The 18,517-nt window shown below is 40.6% G+C and overlaps 1 pseudogene; it reads right to left on the reverse strand.

Moving 5' to 3' along the window:
* Positions 1-14,527: 14,527 nt before the first annotated feature.
* Positions 14,528-15,529, reverse strand: LOC127686660 (glyceraldehyde-3-phosphate dehydrogenase-like; annotated as a pseudogene).
* Positions 15,530-18,517: the final 2,988 nt, after the last annotated feature.

Here is an 18,517-nt window from a genome sequence, read left to right on the forward strand (position 1 = left end):
AGGCTGCCCTCTTTCTCCTTATCTTTTCAATATTGTACTTGAGGTACTAGCTCGGGCAATTCGACAACATAAGGAGGTCAAAGGGATACAAATTGGAAAGGAGGAAGTCAAACTATCATTATTTGCAGACGACATGATCGTCTACCTAAGTGACCCAAAGAACTCCACTAGAGAGCTCCTACAGCTGATAAACAACTTCAGCAAAGTGGCAGGTTACAAAATCAACTCAAGCAAATCAATGGCCTTCCTATACTCAAAGGATAAGCAGGCTGAGAAAGAAATTAGGGAAATGACCCCCTTCACAATAGCCACAAACAGTATAAAGTATCTTGGGGTGACTCTTACCAAACATGCGAAAGATCTGTATGACAAGAACTTCAAGACTCTGAAGAAGGAAATGGAAGAAGACCTCAAAAAATGGGAAAACCTCCCATGCTCATGGATCGGTAGAATCAATATAGTTAAAATGGCCATTTTGCCTAAAGCACTATACAGATTCAATGCAATACCCATCAAAATCCCAACTCAATTCTTCACAGAGTTAGAAAGAGCAATTATCAAATTCATCTGGAACAACAAAAAACCCAGGATAGCTAAAACTATTCTCAGCAACAAAAGAAAATCTAGGGGAATCAGTATCCCTGACCTCAAGCAATACTACAGAGCAATAGTGTTAAAAACTGCATGGTATTGGTACAGTGACAGGCAGGAGGATCAATGGAACAGGATTGAAGATCCAGAAATGAACCCACACACCTATGGCCACTTGATCCTCGACAAAGAGGCTGAAAACATCCAATGGAAAAAAGATAGCCTTTTCAACAAATGGTGCTGGTTCAACTGGAGGTCAGCATGCAGAAGAATGCGAATTGATCCATTCTTGTCTCCTTGTACTAAGCTCAAATCCAAATGGATCAAGGACCTCCACATAAAGCCAGACACTCTGAAGCTAATAGAAAAGAAACTGGGGAAGACCCTTGAGGACATCGGTACAGGGAGAAAGTTTCTGAACAGAACACCAATAGAGTATGCTCTAAGAGCAAGAATTGACAAATGGGACCTCATAAGGTTACAGAGTTTCTGTAAGGCAAAGGACACCATCAAGAGGACAGATCGGCAACCAACAAATTGGGAAAAGATCTTCACCAATCCTACATCAGATAGAGGGCTAATATCCAATATATATAAAGAACTCAAGAAGTTAGACTCCAGAAAACCGAACAACCCTATTAAAAAATGGGGTACAGAGTTAAACAAAGAATTCTCACCTGAAGAACTTCGGATGGCGGAGAAGCATCTTAAAAAATGCTCAACTTCATTAGTCATTAGGGAAATGCAAATCAAAACAACCCTAAGATTTCATCTTACACCAGTCAGAATGGCTAAGATTAAAAATTCAGGAGACAGCAGGTGTTGGAGAGGGTGCGGAGAAAGAGGAACACTCCTCCACTGCTGGTGGGGTTGCAAATTGGTACAACCACTCTGGAAAGCAGTCTGGCGGTTCCTCCGAAAACTGGGCACCTCACTTCCAGAAGATCCTGCTATACCACTCCTGGGCATATACCCAGAGGATTCCCCACCATGTAATAAGGATACATGCTCTACTATGTTCATAGCAGCCCTATTTATAATTGCCAGATGCTGGAAAGAACCCAGGTATCCCTCAACAGAAGAGTGGATACAAAAAATGTGGTATATCTACACAATGGAGTACTATTCAGCCATTAGAAACAATGAATTCATGAAATTCTTAGGCAAATGGATGGAGCTAGAGAACATCATACTAAGTGAGGTAACCCAGACTCAAAAGGTGAATCATGGTATGCACTCACTAATAAGTGATTATTAACCTAGAAAACTGGAATACCCAAAACATAATCCACACATCAAATGAGATACAAGAAGAAAGCAGGAGTGGTCCCTGGTTCTGGAAAGACTCAGTGAAACAGTATTTGGCAAAACCAGAACGGGGAACTGGGAAGGGGTGGGAGGGAGGACAGGGGAAGAGAAGGGGGCTTACGGGACTTTCGGGGAGTGGGGGGGGCTAGAAAAGGGGAAATCATTTGAAATGTAAATAAATTATATCGAATAAAAAAAAAAAGTATGCACCAGTATACCTATCTCATTCTCATTATTTTTAACCAGTACAATTCAGATGAAAATCTTGGCACCTGAGCAAGCCTACTGTTTGAAAGCCTGGTGTGTGTCTATTTGTCTTGGTAAAATGTGTGACTTGAAATCGTATGGTGCATTTGTACATTGGAAAGAGTATGGTTGTTGTCACAAGCACAGTTCCCTACATTTACAAGAGCTCTAAAGTTCTGTTTTTGTTGATGATGCAGATATACTACTGGGATTTATGTGAAAAGTGGAAGCTAAGTTAATATAGTGGTTTAAATAAAAATGGCCCTCATAGACTCACAGGGAGTGGCACTATTAAGATATGTCACATATCTTAATATGTAATACTTGAGGAGTAGGTGTGGTTTTGTTGGAGGAAGTGATCCCTGGGTGGACTTTGAGTTCCCAGACGCTCAAACCGCATCAAATGTGGCTCTCTCTTCCTGCTGCCTGCCAATCCAGATGTAGAACTCTCAGCTGCCTCTCCAGCACCATCTCTGCTACCATGTTTCCTGCCATGATAATAATGGACAAACCTTTGAACTGTAAGCCAGCCCCAATTAAATGTTTTCCTTTATAAGATTTGCCATGTTCATGGTATCTCTTCATATCAATAAAGCCTTAAGACAGAGTTTGGTACCAGGAAGTGGAATGGAGCTAACTCCTCTGATCTAGAAAATAAACAGATTAAAGAAAATCCTGTTCTTAAATGGAATAAAAGGAGTGGTGACCTCAGGGAAAGATTCTACCCAGTTAAGCTTCCAACTTATGAAAGGGAACTAGAAAAAATGCTTAGAGCTGGGTATAGTGGTACATACCTTTAACCACAGCATTCCAGAGGCAGAGGTAGGCATATTTCTGAGTTTGAAATCAAACTCAGTAAAGGAAACTATAGAAAACTCAAAGCTGGTAAAGATATATTTCAGGGAGGGAGTAATGTTCTAGCCCCACAAGCAGCAGAATTTAGCAACTTCAGCCTCCTAATTCCGGATTTAGAGTCATGGATAATAGAAAGGGTTATAGAACATTTCTCTGAGACTTAGGCCATTGTGTGAAGCTGTGAAGGTAAAGCCTGGATTGCCTTGGAGACAAGATGTTGGAGATGTCGGAGTTGTGGGATGCTTGCCAAAGGAAGCGGTTAACCAGGAGTGGAACCAGCCCAAGAGAAAAAATTGTGCTGCAGTCAACAAAGCTAAAGGAAGTTAGAGATCTGAAGAGCCCTTTAACATCAGACATAGAGATACAGAGTTTAGAGTTTGTTCAGCTGATTTTCAGTCTTGCTTTGTTACAGTATTTCTTCACTATGCTCCCTTTCCACCATTTGAGGTGTTAATATATATCCTGTGCCATTATATGTTGGAAGTATGTGACCTCCTTTTGTATTTTGTTTTTATAGAAGATTATAGTTAATAAATTGCATGAATCTTAGACACTTTGGACTTAGACTTTTAATCAAGTTTGAGGCTGTTGTAGATTATGGGGACCTTTAAAATTGGACTAAATGCATTTTGCATTATGATATGGCCAAGGAGTGGAATGTGGTTATTTGACTAAAAATGGCCTTCATAGTCCCATAGGGATTGTTCTATTAGGAGGTGCAGCCTTGTTGGAGAAGTGATCACTGGAGATGGGCTTTGAGGTTTCCCATGCAAAAGCCATGCTCAGTGAGTCACTCACTTCCTGATGCCTGACAACCTGGATGTAGAATTCTTTTTTTTTTTTTGTCTTTTTTTTATTCCATATATTTTTTATTTACATTTCAAATGATTTCCCCTTTTCTGGCCCCCCACTCCCCGAAAGTCACATAAGCCCCCTTCCCTCCCCCTGTTCTCCCACCCACCCCTTCCCTCTTCCCTGTTCTGGTATTGCCCTATACTGCTACACTGAGTCTTTCCAGAACCAGGGGCCACTCCTCCGCTCTTCTTGGACATCATTTGATGTGTGGATTATGTTTTGGGTATTCCAATTTTCTAGGCTAATATCCACTTATTAGTGAGTGCATACCATGATTGATCTTTTGAGACTGGGTTACCTCACTTAGTATGATGTTCTCCAACTCCATCCATTTGTCTAAGAATTTCATGAATTCATTGTTTCTGATGGCTGAATAGTACTCCATTGTGTAGATATACCACATTTTTTGCATCCATTCTTCCGTTGAGGGATACCTGGGTTCTTTCCAGCTCCTGGCTATTATAAATAGGGCTGCTATGAACATAGTGGAGTACATATCCTTATTACCTGCTGAGGAAATCTCTGGGTATATGTCCAGGAGTGGTATAGCAGGATCCTCCGGAACTGACATGCCCAGTTTTCTGAGGAACCACCAGACTGATTTCAGAGTGGTTGTACAAGTTTGCAAACCCACCAGCAGTGGAGGAGTGTTCCTCTTTCTCCACATCCTCTCCAACACCTGCTGTTTCCTGAATTTTTAATCTTACCATTCTGACTGGTGTAAGGTGAAATCTCAGGGTTGATTTGATTTGCATTTCCTTAATGACTAATGAAGTTGAGCATTTTTTAAGATGCTTCACAGCCATCCGAAGTTCTTCAGGTGAGAATTCTTTGTTTAGCTCTGTACCCCATTTTTAATAGGGTACCATTTGGTTTTCTGGGGTCTAACTTCTTGAGTTCTTTGTATATATTGGATATTAGCCCTCTATCTGATGTAGGGTTGGTGAAGATCTTTTCCCAATTTGTTGGTTGCCAATTTGTCCTTTTGATGGTGTCCATTGCCTTACAGAAACTTTGTAATTTTATGAGGCACCCATATGTCAATTCTTGATCTTAGAGCATACGCTATTGGTGTTCTGTTCAGGAACTTTCCCCCTGTACCGATGTCCTCAAGGGTCTTCCCCAGTTTCTTTTCTATTAACTTCAGAGTGTCTGGCTTTATGTGGAGGTCCTTGATCCATTTGGAGTTGAGCCTAGTACAAGGAGATACGGATAGATCAATTCGCATTCTTCTGCATGCTGACCTCCAGTTGAACCAGCACCATTTGTTGAAAAGGCTATCTTTTTTCCATTGGATGTTTTCAGCTCCTTTGTCGAGGATCAAGCGGCCATAGGTATGTGGGTTAATTTCTGGATCTTCAATCCTGTTCCATTGTTCTTCCTGCCTGTCACTGTACCAATACCATGCAGTTTTTAACACTATTGCTCTGGAGTATTGCTTGAGGTCAGGGATACTGATTCCCCCAGAATTTCTTTTGTTGTTGAGAATAGTTTTAGCTATCCTGGTTTTTTTGTTATTCCAGATGAATTTGAGAATTGCTCTTTCTAACTCTTAACTGCTCTCCAGCATCATGTCTGCCTGCACTTCCCACTGCTCTACTTACCACTATGGGGATAACAGACTAAACCTCTGAACTGTAAGTCAACCCCAATTAAATATTCTCCTTTATAAGATTTTTGGTGGTCTTGGTATCTCTTCACACCACTAAAACCCTAACTAAGAGAGCTAGTATAAAGAACTTCTTTGTCATTCTACTATATAATCAGGCTAACTAGGGCTTGAGAGATGGCAAATGTTCCAGAATTTGGCTCCCAGAACCTGTATCCCATGGCTCAGAACAGCCTATAACTTCAGTCCCAGTACTTGGCTCTGGCATCCTTGTCTGTGAGTGTGTGTACAGACAAGGTGTGTACACACACTCACAATTAAGGTTTTTAATTAAACTATAAAATAAATCATGCCAATTTTCAATATTTACGTATTGAATATATCCCTGATCTATTTTATAAGCTTTCTTTTTCTTATTATTTTATCTATTTACATTTCAAATGTTGTCCCCCTTCCTAGTCTCCCCTCCTCAAACCCCCTATTCCATCACCCCTTTGCCTCTAAGAGAGTACTCCCCCACCCCACTCACTCCTGCCTCATCCCTCAAGCATCCCCCTCCACTGGGGCATCAAGCCTCCACAGGACTAACCTCCTCCCCTCCCAATGATGCCAGATACGGCAATCCTCTACTACATATGTAGCAAGAGTCATGGACCCACCCATATATGCTCTTTGGTTGATTGTTTTGTCCCTGGGAGCTCTGAGGTATCTGGCTAGTTGATATTGTTGTGGTCAGGTCTTAGCAATTCCTTCACCTGTTTGATTATATTTTCCTGTATTTGTTTAAGGGATTTATTTGTTTCCTCTTTAAGGGCTTCTACCTGTTTAATTGTGATTTCCTGTATTTCTTTAAGTGAGTTATTTAGATTGTCCTTAAAGGTTTCTATGATCTTCATGAGATGGGATTTTAGGTCAGCACCATGTTTTTCAGGTGTATTGTGGTAGTCATGACTTGCTGTAGTGGGAGAGCTGGGTTCTGATGGTGTCAAAGTATATTGACTTCTGTTGCTCATGATCTTGCACTTGCCATTCTGATTATCTCTGTTGTTAGCTGGCCTGGGTGACTCTATGTGGAGCCTACCTCCTGTGTCCTTCGGTTGACACTGAGGATGATCTCTAGGCTTTGGTAGGGGCCCTATTTACCTATCGCTCAACCCAAAGGACCTGTACCATCCTTGAGAGGACACAAGTTACGGGTTAGGACAGCTTATTTCTGCCAAGACAGAATAAGCTAGTCCTTAATAATTCCTGTTTTTCAAGGTCTGTCAGAATATTCTGGGCCATAAAGCTGAAGACAGATGCTCCACCTTCCTGACTTACTGGGGCTGTATAGGTAGGCAACTGTCTCTACAATTTGTCTCAGTTCTGGAAGCTATGGTAGGCTTCCCATATTTTTAGATGTTAGTCATTCTTGGATTTCTGATGGTATTGAAAGACTACTTATAGTCTCATAACCAACCCAGGCTGTTTACATTGAGAGAACAGATTTGAGAGGATGTTTTTCAGATGGCATACTATCTAAAGCCAGGAAATAAGTCTGGTGTAGAATTATATCTGTATTTTTAAGTTAGTACAGATGACAGAGTGTTCTATTTTGTTGACAAAAATGATGGGTTGGGTATGTACTTTATAAATTACAAAATGGTAATAGTTGTGCTCATTTTATATCTGAGATAAAAGAGTCTTGTAAGTGGACAGAAAGGAGGAAATGTTGTGGATGGTTCTGGTGCTGTCTGTATTTTGATGTTAATTCCACTCTCCCTGTAGGGGCTGTCTGTCTGGAAGGAAGATTTGAGTCATGAACTCAGGTGACTTCTTGTGAATCTTCCCTGAATGAATAAAGGAACCAATCACTAGGTAAGTAGGTGGGACTTCGGGTTGGACTGGGAAGAGAGGAGGCAGGAGACAGGTCCTTTTGAACAGGGATAGTTAGAGGACAAGATGTAGCTACTAGTGTCTCCTGGTTTATATGGTGACTCCACCAGGATTCGCCACCAGAGGATTTAGATTTAATATAGCTTACAAGATTAAGATTCTAGTTGATGCACCCAGAGATTGAGTTACCATTGTTTCTGAACAAAAAAAAAAAAAAAAAAAAAGGAAATAAAGAGGTATGCTTCATTTTCATGAAAGAGACTGTTAACCAAGAAGGCATGACTGTCCTAAACATACATGCACCAAACTCTGTACACCCAATTTTATTTTGAAAAAAAAAAAAGTGCTACTAAATTTAAAGAGACAAAGAAAAAAAATGCCACCCATTTAGAAAACTTTTCTTTACAGTAAAGACCATTACAGAAAACTACAATCATCATTCAGAGTTATAAAGTCCAGCCCTAAATTTACTTCTATAAAATATTCTGATACCTAAGGCTCACAGAACAGTTCAAAGGAGGAGGCAGAAAGATTATAAAAGTCAAAGAATCAGGGCTAACTAGGCCCCTCCACACATATGTAGCAGATGTGCTACTTGAACTGGAGAGGGGGCTATCCCAAAAGCTGTGGCCTGTCCAGGGGATATGCTCTTCTAGTGGGGTTGCCTTGTCTGGCCTCAGAGGGAGAGGAAATGCCTAGCCTCACAGAGACTTGATGTGCCAGGATGGGGGGATAGCCAGGGGAGCCCCCACCCACTCAGAGGAGGAGGGGAATGGAGATAAGGGGAAGGATTGTGGAAGGGGTGAATGGAAGGGGATCAGTGAGCAAGATGTAAAGTAAATAAATAAAATAATAATAATAAATTTAAACATAATCAGGGCTATGAGACCGTGTCTCCTAGAAATGTCAAAAGCTATACCAATAAAGTCTTACCAACATTACTGCATAAACATGAACTAACAAGGACAACACAAATGGACATGCTAAAGTAGGGAGGGGAAAGCCCAAGAGAACTCAGTCCTATACAAAGAACAGCAGGCAACTAAGGAATACTGGGAGCAGCAGAAATCGTCTTCTCCAGGGCTCGTCCAACACCAAGTAGTCAATTGTGAGGACATGAATATAAACAACATTGTTCAAACTGAGCAGATTATGTTTGAGATGTGTGTGTGTGTGTGTGTGTGTGTGTGTGTGTGTGTGTATGCATGTATCAACAATTAAAAGAAAGAGAGATCATAAATATGAAAGAGAGCAAAGAGGGGTACAGGTAAGCCTTTGAGGGAAGAAAAAGAGGAGAAATGGTATATTATAATCTCAAAAGGAAAATAAATAAAAATAAATAAATGAAAAAAAACTAAAATCAAAAGAGCTTTGTGTGAGATTTATCGGGCATTCTAATACTGGAAATTTAAGCAAAAAATGTATATAGCTTTTAATTTGTTCATTTATAATAAAAATAATAATAAACTCACTACCTGTTAAAGTCAGAACAACTGTGCCACAACGTTATGTAGCTTCTGGCAATGAGTACAGGATGAACAGGGCGTCTGAGTATTATAAAGATAGCCTTGATTTTGCAGACTTCCTGGAGAACCACTGTTTTATGAAAATCTGGGTTTGTCTACTACTAAGAAAATGCTGTTTTCTGATAGCAAAGTTTTGTTACTGTTTAGTGACCAGACTATCTTAGAATTTGCACAAACATACCAGACCAATGGTAAAAACAACCGTTGTAATTTCCAACCTGAACCGGCTCCCATGCTGACCCAGCAGCAACACAGCGGGTCTGTTCACAGAAAGGAGTAACATTTATGAAATGAAAATGGACAGTAGTGATTAGTGAACTGTAACAATGCTTAGTCTTTGCATTCAAATTAATGACTGTTGAATTCGTTAGAGTTGATAACATACCAACACCACAATTAACTCACAATAGTGATAAACTGCTTCTGTTTCTTTTTGTGTTGCTTAAAATATCTTCTGTGCTCTGGCTCCTGAGGATGTTAAAACCAGGATCTTGAAAAGCAATTGTTTAAGAATACTTTTCACTACACTGCATCTGTGTGTATATATACAGATAGCCAATATGTTTATGTGATCATATAAATATGCATAGATATTTTCACACATTTCCTAAATTCTTCAATTTGCATTTTCTTTTCTCTAGCCGGAATCAAAATATGATCACTTCTCTCGTTCAAGGAATTCCAACATGAAACTATATTTTTTATATTCCCATGATAAACATTTGTCTACCATGGATCCCCTACAACCCCATCCTAAAAGATTACCTGAAAGGGCCTAGTCAACAGACTCTGAAAAGGCTTCAAGTTCTCTAAACCCAACAGGAAGACAACTGAATTAACAAATACAGAAAATACTCATTCTAAAAAAAAATGGTTATAAGCATTTCAAGAGCAGAAATGTGTGCCTATTTTTTAACTGATGACTCTCAGGTACTAGTATAAAGCATGGAACATAGTGCCATGAAATAAATCCTTATTGAATTAATGATCAAACAACGAAGGATCTACCTTCTGGTTGGAATATATTATTCACATTTTGAAACTGGAATCACTGGTTGTTGTATGGATCACATGGAACAACCCACTTCCCATAATGAATTTTCCTAAGTCTAGACTACCATGGCTCTGAAGTGTACACTCACTAAAATTATTTCTTTTTCCTTTGAGAAAAATGTTAACATGTCTATAACACATTGTCACATTTCGCACATAAATGAAATTGTGTGATGATTAATTTTTATGTATCAAACTGACAAGGCTAAAGGATACCCTGTTAGCTGGTAAAATATTATTACTGGGTGCCTGAGAGTGTTTATAAAAGATATTGGCATCTAAACCAACAGATTTAGTGAAGAAAGTCTTTTCTCAACAATGATAGGTACCATCACATGTTTAAGACACTCCACAATTTAAAATTGTGTCCTATAAAATGTCCCATAAAGAAGGCATCCCTTCTTGACCACAGAATAATCATAACTTCAATGATGGTATAAAGGATGGAATTCTGCTGGTTTAGAACCTAATTACAAATTATCCTGTGCTATTTTGACTTCTCAACAGACATTATATTCACTTCTGCATGTGAGCTAACATCTTTGTGATAACTGAATCCTTTAAAATATACAGACTACCCGGCTTGCACCATCCAAAGGCTAAAAATGTCATCAGATATCACTGAGGCCTATTGTTGGGATTCTGACCTTTTTCTATAACATTCTTTCCTAATGTTTCTCACAGTAGATTTAAAGGTATTTTTAAATTTTATGATTTTCTTTTTTTCTGTTACTATAAAAAGTTTATAAGGCTGTTACCACATTGGAACACAGAATTTGTTCCATTAAATCACATTAAATCTGTGTTTCTAGGTCACTCATATTCTGACTACAGAATAAACTGTTTCTTGCCACCATTGAGGTGAGGATTGTGATTTTTGTATCAACAAAATATTGCATGGGCACAGCCTGATCATAAGTTATCTGGACCATCTTTAGCCCCCTTAAATGATCATTTATGGTCTGCCTCTCTATGTGACCTTGTAACTATTTGGCAATTCCTTTAGAATACACAAACCAATCCTATCTGCCACCAACTCAAAAGCTAAGAATGTCATCAAATAGAATCTGAAGCAGATAGCAGAGATTTTCCCACATTCTATAGCCCGCCCACCCACAAATGCATTGTTATCCCCATAGTTAACATTTGTTCACCCTCAATTCCCTACAACTTTGTACTGTGTCTTAACTTACAACTTTTTTGCTCTGTTAATATTATAAACTTCATTAAATTGCTAACCACATTGGAACACGAAATTTGAGATAGCTTAAATCTGTGTCCCAAGATGGTAGTCACTCACATTTGGATCCACAATTAACTATCTCTTGCTGCTTATATATCCTGCCTGTCAATGGTAAAGATATTCTTAAAAGACACTTGTAGATCTCTTTTTGGCCATTAGACTATTGAAAATGATTATTAACAAATTTTATACATACTTATCAAATAATAACAAATAGTGATTTTTCTTTTTTTGAGGCAGATTTTCACTGTGTAGCCTTGCCTGTCCTAGTATTCACTCTGTAGACCAGGCTGTCATTGAACTTACAGAGATCCAACCTGCCTCTGCCTCCCAAGTGCTGGGATTAAAGGTATGAACCACTACAGCCTGGCAATGATTTTTTTTTAATGATATCATGAACTTTGGCAGCACTGCCAATGAGAAAACGCTTCCCCCAAGAGTTACAGCTAAATAAAACAGCCATCCTTAAACGTTCATCAGTTAAATAACCTCTGTGCTTTATTCCATGGGAGCAGGCACTATATAAACATTGAGGAGTAGGGTAGGATTTAGGGATAGATGTTTCCTATTGGCTTTGTTTAAGATGTTAGTGGTGCTCCTGGGCATATACCCAGAGGATTCCCCAGCATGTAATAAGGATACATGCTCCAATATGTTCATAGCAGCCCTATTTATAATAGCCAGAAGCTGGAAAGAACCCAGGTATCCCTCAACAGAAGAATGGATGCAAAAAAAATGTTGTATATATACACAATGGAGTACTATTCAGCCATTAGAAACAATGAATTCATGAAATTCTTAGGTAAATGGATGGAGCTGGAGAACATCATACTAAGTGAGGTAACCCATTCTCAAAAGATCAATCATGGTATGCACTCACTAATAAGTGGATATTAACCTAGAAAACTGGAATACCCAAAACATAATCGACACATCAAATGAGGTACAAGAAGAACGGAGGAGTGGCCCCTTGTTCTGGAAAGACTCATTGTAGCAGTATAGAGCAAAACCAGAACAGGGAAGTGGGAAGGGGTGGGTGGGAGAACAGGGGGAGGGAAGGGGGCTTATGGGACTTTCGGGGAGTGGGGGGCCAGAAAAGGGGGAATCATTTGAAATGTAATTAAAAAATATATCGAATAAAAAAAAAGAAAAAAGATGTTAGTGGTGCTCTATTTGCATAGAGATGGACTCCAGGTGTTATGCTGTGTAACTGGTTGTCATGGTCCTCTCAGTGGGGTGTCATGGTTACATGTTCCAGAGTAGGTAGAGGTAGGTAGGGAATGGCTCCACTCCTACCGTTCTCAATTCTGAGATTCACAGTCTGAGCTCATTCAACCTTAACAGTTCTTTAGTCTGGTGGCATGGCCCACTTGCCCTGCATATCTCTGCCCATTTGTGACAAATTAACAAACATTTTTTGTGATGTTTTTATCATCCAAGATTATTTATGGAATTTTCTAGAAATATTGACAAGTTTTATAAAGTAGTAAAAAGAAATAACTAAAATCATTGAATTTTTACAGTTACATGTATTTAAGACAACCTATTTGACATGTTTCTAAATTTAGGCTAATGGTAAAATGAAACCAAGTTCTGAGAAGATAAATAATCTCTGATTTAAATAAACATTATTCAAAGTGATATACACAAAGAAAGGTTAATAAAAACTATAAAACATTATTTATTTCATTAATAAATGCAGAAAAATCAAAAGATCTGTACTTCAATACATTTTTAAACCATTAAAATTGAAAGAATGGATTAAGCAATTCAAAAATAACTTAGGTAAGTATTGGGGATTAAATGAGAATTGCCCCCCTCCATAGGCTCATGTATTTATACATGTGGTCTGCAGTTGGTGTTGCTGTTTGGAGAGGTTATGGAACCTTTAGAAGGCAGAGCCTTGCATAAAGATCTACAATACAGGCAGTGGGCTTTGAAATTTTGTGACCTCATCCAACTTTCCAGTTTGGTCTCTCTGCTTTCTCTGTGCAGTTGAAATGCGGTCAGCGCCACGCTGCTTCTTCCATTATGGACTCTCTATAGACCCATAAGCCAAAATAAACTCTTTCTTAAGTAATTCTGATTGTGTGGTTTTTATCATAGCAACAGAAAAGCAACTAGTACAGTGAGCTCTTAGCTCATGTGCTGGATAATTTTGGTCAGCTTGACACAGACTGGAGTCATCTGGGATGAGGGGAGCCTTTTTGAGGGATTGCCTCCACTTTCACACCTATATTGGTATTAATCTGAATCATGAATAATATTGCCCTGTAAATTAGGCTATTATGAAAACATGCCTGGTCTAGATCAACTCCTAAGACCATATAATTTAGACATTAAGAATTAAGCATTACTAGTTTAGTAGTTCAAAGACAAACAACTGATAGACATACAGGAAGAGGCTCTAGATCACTAAGATGTGTTCCAAGAAAAGCACAGACAAGATTATGTGCCATGACTTAGAAGAAATAATCTGTGTTATGCCAACTAGGTAGAATGAAATGTGGTGATTGAGGAAAGGTTGTTGTTGTTGTTGTTATTGTCATTGTTTTTAATATCTCTTTATCTTCCACTGGGCAATTTCAATAAATAGACAGACAACCTTTGGACCGCCCTGTTTACACAGAACTGCTTCACTTGATGTCCTGACTTGACCAGCATCTCCAACATTAGCAAAGTCCAAGGAAAGAGTTCTTTCTACATGAGCTTCCTCTACATGAGACCTTCATGTATCGGCTCACATCTCACTTTGTAGGTTTACAAATGATAAAGACTGGAAGCAAATTTTAACCACACTGGAGATTTCTATCTTACACAGTAAAAGTCTCATTTGAAAGGAACAATGTCATCTTAGAGATTTTCAAATTGACCATCCCAAGCTGAGGTCTTGTGATTGGCATTTACACTCCAGCTCTCAGAGGAAAACTCTGAACTTAGCCTGGTTTGATGCAGAGCTCAAAAATGTCAATTATATCAGTTCAACTTGTGAGTCCAGGATGAAGTAAAATGTTTTAATTTAAAACCTGACGGTTTTTATGAAGTAGATGGTCCCCAGATGACTTTCCACAGAACAGCAAGACACTAATGAAGTTCTCATCAGTCCTCAGCTAAATGAAAGAAATGACAAAGCAGAAAGTTTTCATGAATCTAACCTGTTAATTTTTTTTGTGGGTGCAGCAAAGTTTTATTGATGGCATTCAAGAGAGCAGGGAGGGCTCGTAGGCCCCTCTTGTTTATATGGGGGTTGGGGATGGAAATTGTGAGGGAGATACTCAGTGTTTGGGGCCGAGTTAGGACAGTGACTCCTCAGCAGCCAAGGGCTTCTCTCTTGCTCTCTTGCTGGGGTGGATGGTCCAGGGCTTCTTACTCCCTGGAGGCCATGAGGTCTACCACCCTGTTGCTGTAGCTATATTCATTGTCATACCAGGAAATGAGCTTTACAAAGTTGTCACTGAGAGCAATGCCAGCTCCAGCATCAAAGGTGGAGAGTGGGAGTTGCTCTTGAAGTCGCAGGAGACAACCTGGTCCTCAGTGTAGCCCAGGATGCCCTTTAGTGGGCCCTCGGATGCCTGCTTCACCACTTTCTTAATGTCATCATACTTGTTAGGTTTCTCCAGGTGGCATGTCAGATCCACAACAGATACATTGGGGTTAGGAACCTGGAAGGCCATGCCAGTGAGCTTCCCATTCAGCTCTGGGATGACCTTGACCAGAGCCTTGGTAATACCAGTAAATGCAGGGATGATGTTCTTCTGGGCAGCCCCATGGCCATCACACCACAACTTTCCAGAGGGACCATCCACAGTCTTCTGAGTGGCAGTGATGGCATGGACCATGGTCATGAGCCCTTCCACAATGCCAAAGTTGTCATGGATGGCCTTGGCCAGGTGGGGCTAAGCAGTTGGTGGTGCAGGATGCATTGCTGACAATCTTGAATGAGTTGTCATATCTCGTGTGGTTCATACCCATTGCAAACATGGGGGCATCGGCAGAAGGGGCAGAGATGATGACCCTTCTAGCCCCACCCTTCAAGTGGGCCCCAGCCTTCTCTGTGATGGTGAAGATGCCAGTAGACTCCACAACATACTCAGCACCAGCATCATCCCATTTGATGTTATCAGAATCTCGTTCCTGGAAGATGGCAATGGGCTTCCCATTGGTGACAAACTTCCCATTCTCAGCATTGACTGTGTCATTGAATTTGCTATGGGTGAAGTCAGACTGGAATATATAGACCATGTAATTGAGGTCAATGAAGGGATCATTGATGGCAACAGTCTCCACTTTGCCAGATGCAGAACAGAAGGCAGCCCTGGTAACCAGGCACTCAATATGGCCAAATCAGTTCACACCGACCTTCACCATCTTGTCTTATGGGACTAGGCTGGAACTGCACAAGAAAATGTGGCTGTCTCTGGAACAGAGAGTCACTGCCATTAATTTCTATTTTTATTTATTTTATAATTAATCTCTGGAACACATGCCATTGCTATTCTCTAAATAATAACAGTGTATACTAAATAGCTGTCAGGAGGTGAGCTATGCACAGGTAGCCTGGTCCCAGGTCAATCAATGACCTTGAACTTCAGTGACCAGGTAGGTGGCTTTTGCCTACATGGAACCAAAGGAGTTCGGTCATGTCCCCTGGGTCCCTGGCTCCTGTCACAGTTACAGTCCCCACAGAGGAGAGGTGTGTGGCTATCAGTCACATAGGAGCAGCACTAAGCCTTCTCTCAGTTCAAGCCAATGAGAAGCACCTGCTGCCAAACCCTGAATCACCCTCAAAATGTATATAAATCCTATCCTGAGTCCTATAGATCATCATTAAAAGTGTGCGAGAACTACTCCATAGTCCAAGAGCTGTAATACTTGGTAAGTGGTCTGCTCTCCCGAAACACAACCTGCAGCTCCGAATCACTAGTCAGCCCACCTGGACCAGACTCAGCTACACAGTGTCAAGTCAGTGACACAGTGAAGACAGAGGTAGAATCAGCTGCTGTGCCAGGAGCGACCTGCCCCCTCTGCTCCCAACCTCTTCCCTCTGCCAGAATTCTTGAACCCAGCTGGGTCAGAGACCTCTGGAAAGCCTCGGTACGCAGGCCCACAAATAGCATATATAGTTAAAATATGACTTTAAATTGTCTGTTTTTCCAATCAATTTGGTAATTGTATCATTGTAATTTCAATAAGGAATCAAAACCCATTTTAGCTGAGGCAGGATAAAAATACAGAGAAAATTATAGAGACCCGAGGCTGAAAGGAGCCCTGACCCCAGAGTCTGGCTGAAGCCTCTCTCTAATAGAGAAGCAAGGATTCCAGCTAGGTGATGGCTGAACAATGCCTTTCTCCATTTCCCGATATATGCCTGAGATTTTTCTAGGAAATGCACCAGAAACCCCATGTACAGGAAACTGCCACTGCCCTGGAGTCCTTGTGCTACTTATTAGCTCCTGGTTTACCTTACCAAACTATACTTCCATCCAAGAGCCTTCCAAAGGAACTCCATAATCTTACTTATCAAAAGAGATAGAGAAGGAGAATTTCATCAATTCCTTGGGGTGTAACTTGAGAGCCACCAAAATTGTATATGTGGCCAATGTTATGACAATTAAAGACAATATTAAAATATCTTTAATAAAATCTCCATTTCCACTTCGTACTGGCTACCTGAAATTCTTGTCTTTGTTGAAATCATCAGTCCTGAGTCAAGGTGCCTAAAAGACTATAGGAACTTCTCAGACAACTGAGGGTGATAATGTAGAGCTATGTCTCTGTCCCTTCACAGTTGACAGGCATTGAATCCCAGGGGATTTCAATAGAAAACATTGACTAGATGTGTAAAGCACTCCAACGTTCCATAGATTTCATAACTACTGGAAGTACCCACCCCCACTAGAGTTGGAAGAGCAAAGGAAAGGTTTTAAACACCTTAAAAAGTGAAGGGAAATCCATGGGGATTGAGGCCTCTGAAGAGGGAGCACTGTAGAGTGTTGAGGTGCGAGCATTTAATGCCAGAACTCAGAAGCAGATGGACCTCTGTGGTTCCGGGTTCCCCCATTCCTCCTAGGGTGTCCAGACCCCACCGGAACACAGCCTAGGAGTGAACAGGGCAAAAATCCTAAATGGGTGAGGTCCACACTTTTTCTCTTCCCTCCCTGGTATCAGATAAAATGGACAGGAGGGATAAAATGGAATCCAGTATGACTGTGATCAGCAGAACTCTAGTGTTAGAGCTCTTAGAATAGGAGTAAAGATGTTTGGAGCCAGGATCCCAGGTCCCCGCTGCAGTTGTGGAAGCTGTGGTAATGTTGGGCCAGAGCTCTGATGCAAACCTCTGCAAGCAACTACTATCCAGTACTGCTATCCAAACATAATTCTAAGAGCCTGGCAGGCAGGAGAGTCCAAAAGTCCAATGATGAGTGCTTTGGGAAAAACAGCCTTCCCACAAGTGTTACAGCTCAGTAAAAACGGCCAGTCTCACACAATCCTCGGTGAAATAACTTGTGTGCTTTATTCCGGGGACTACATGAACCTTGGGGAATAGGATGAAATTAGGGGAGGGGTAAATACATTCTATTGGCTGAGGCTATGATGCTGGTGATGCTCTATTTGCATGGGAAAGAACTCCAGGTGCTGTGCTATGTAACTGAGTACCTGTGGCCACCTGGTTGTAACTGTGGGTCTCCCAGTTACATGCTCCAAGGCAGGCACAGAAACAGGGAGGGAGTTAGTTCCACTCCTGTGGGCCTTGAGTTTTGAAATTTCTGGTGTTTGAATATGTTCTACCTTGACAGTTTCATGCCAGTTCCTCTGTTGGCATGAGCCCCACAGATCTTTATGAGTTCCAGGCCAGGTGGGAAACACAGAAAGACTTTGTCCTAAGGAAAATTAAAAAAGGGGACTGCTGCTCCCTGGTACTTAGTTTAGGCAGTCAGAGGTCATTGTACCTGGTAAACTTCTCTCCACGTATACTAGAAAGAAAATTATCATCCTGGTTTTCAGATACCCAAGAACAGAACCATGGCTGCTTAGTGTGCTGAGGCTCATGGGAACTCAAAGAAGACAGGAAGAAAGCTGGAAGTCCACAAGAAAGATCAAGTTCCTTCTCTCTCCTCCGACCTCCCAATGTCCCTCCTGCTGGCAAAGTCTGACAGGACAAAATCTAGGATGCTGTCTGCAAAGTCCAACAAAATAAGTGGGGTGGGCAGGCTTAGAACCAAGTGACTTAATAATTGACACGGCAATGCTAATTTTGTTTTTTACTAAAAGCATGTTCGCCTTTAAAATATCGCTTAGTGGCATCAGTTCCAAAGACCTCGCCTTACTTTTAATGTGCTTTAGCAAACAAAAAGA

This window comes from Apodemus sylvaticus, chromosome 6 (genome assembly GCF_947179515.1).
Source record: "Apodemus sylvaticus chromosome 6, mApoSyl1.1, whole genome shotgun sequence".
NCBI classification, from domain to species: domain Eukaryota; kingdom Metazoa; phylum Chordata; class Mammalia; order Rodentia; family Muridae; genus Apodemus; species Apodemus sylvaticus.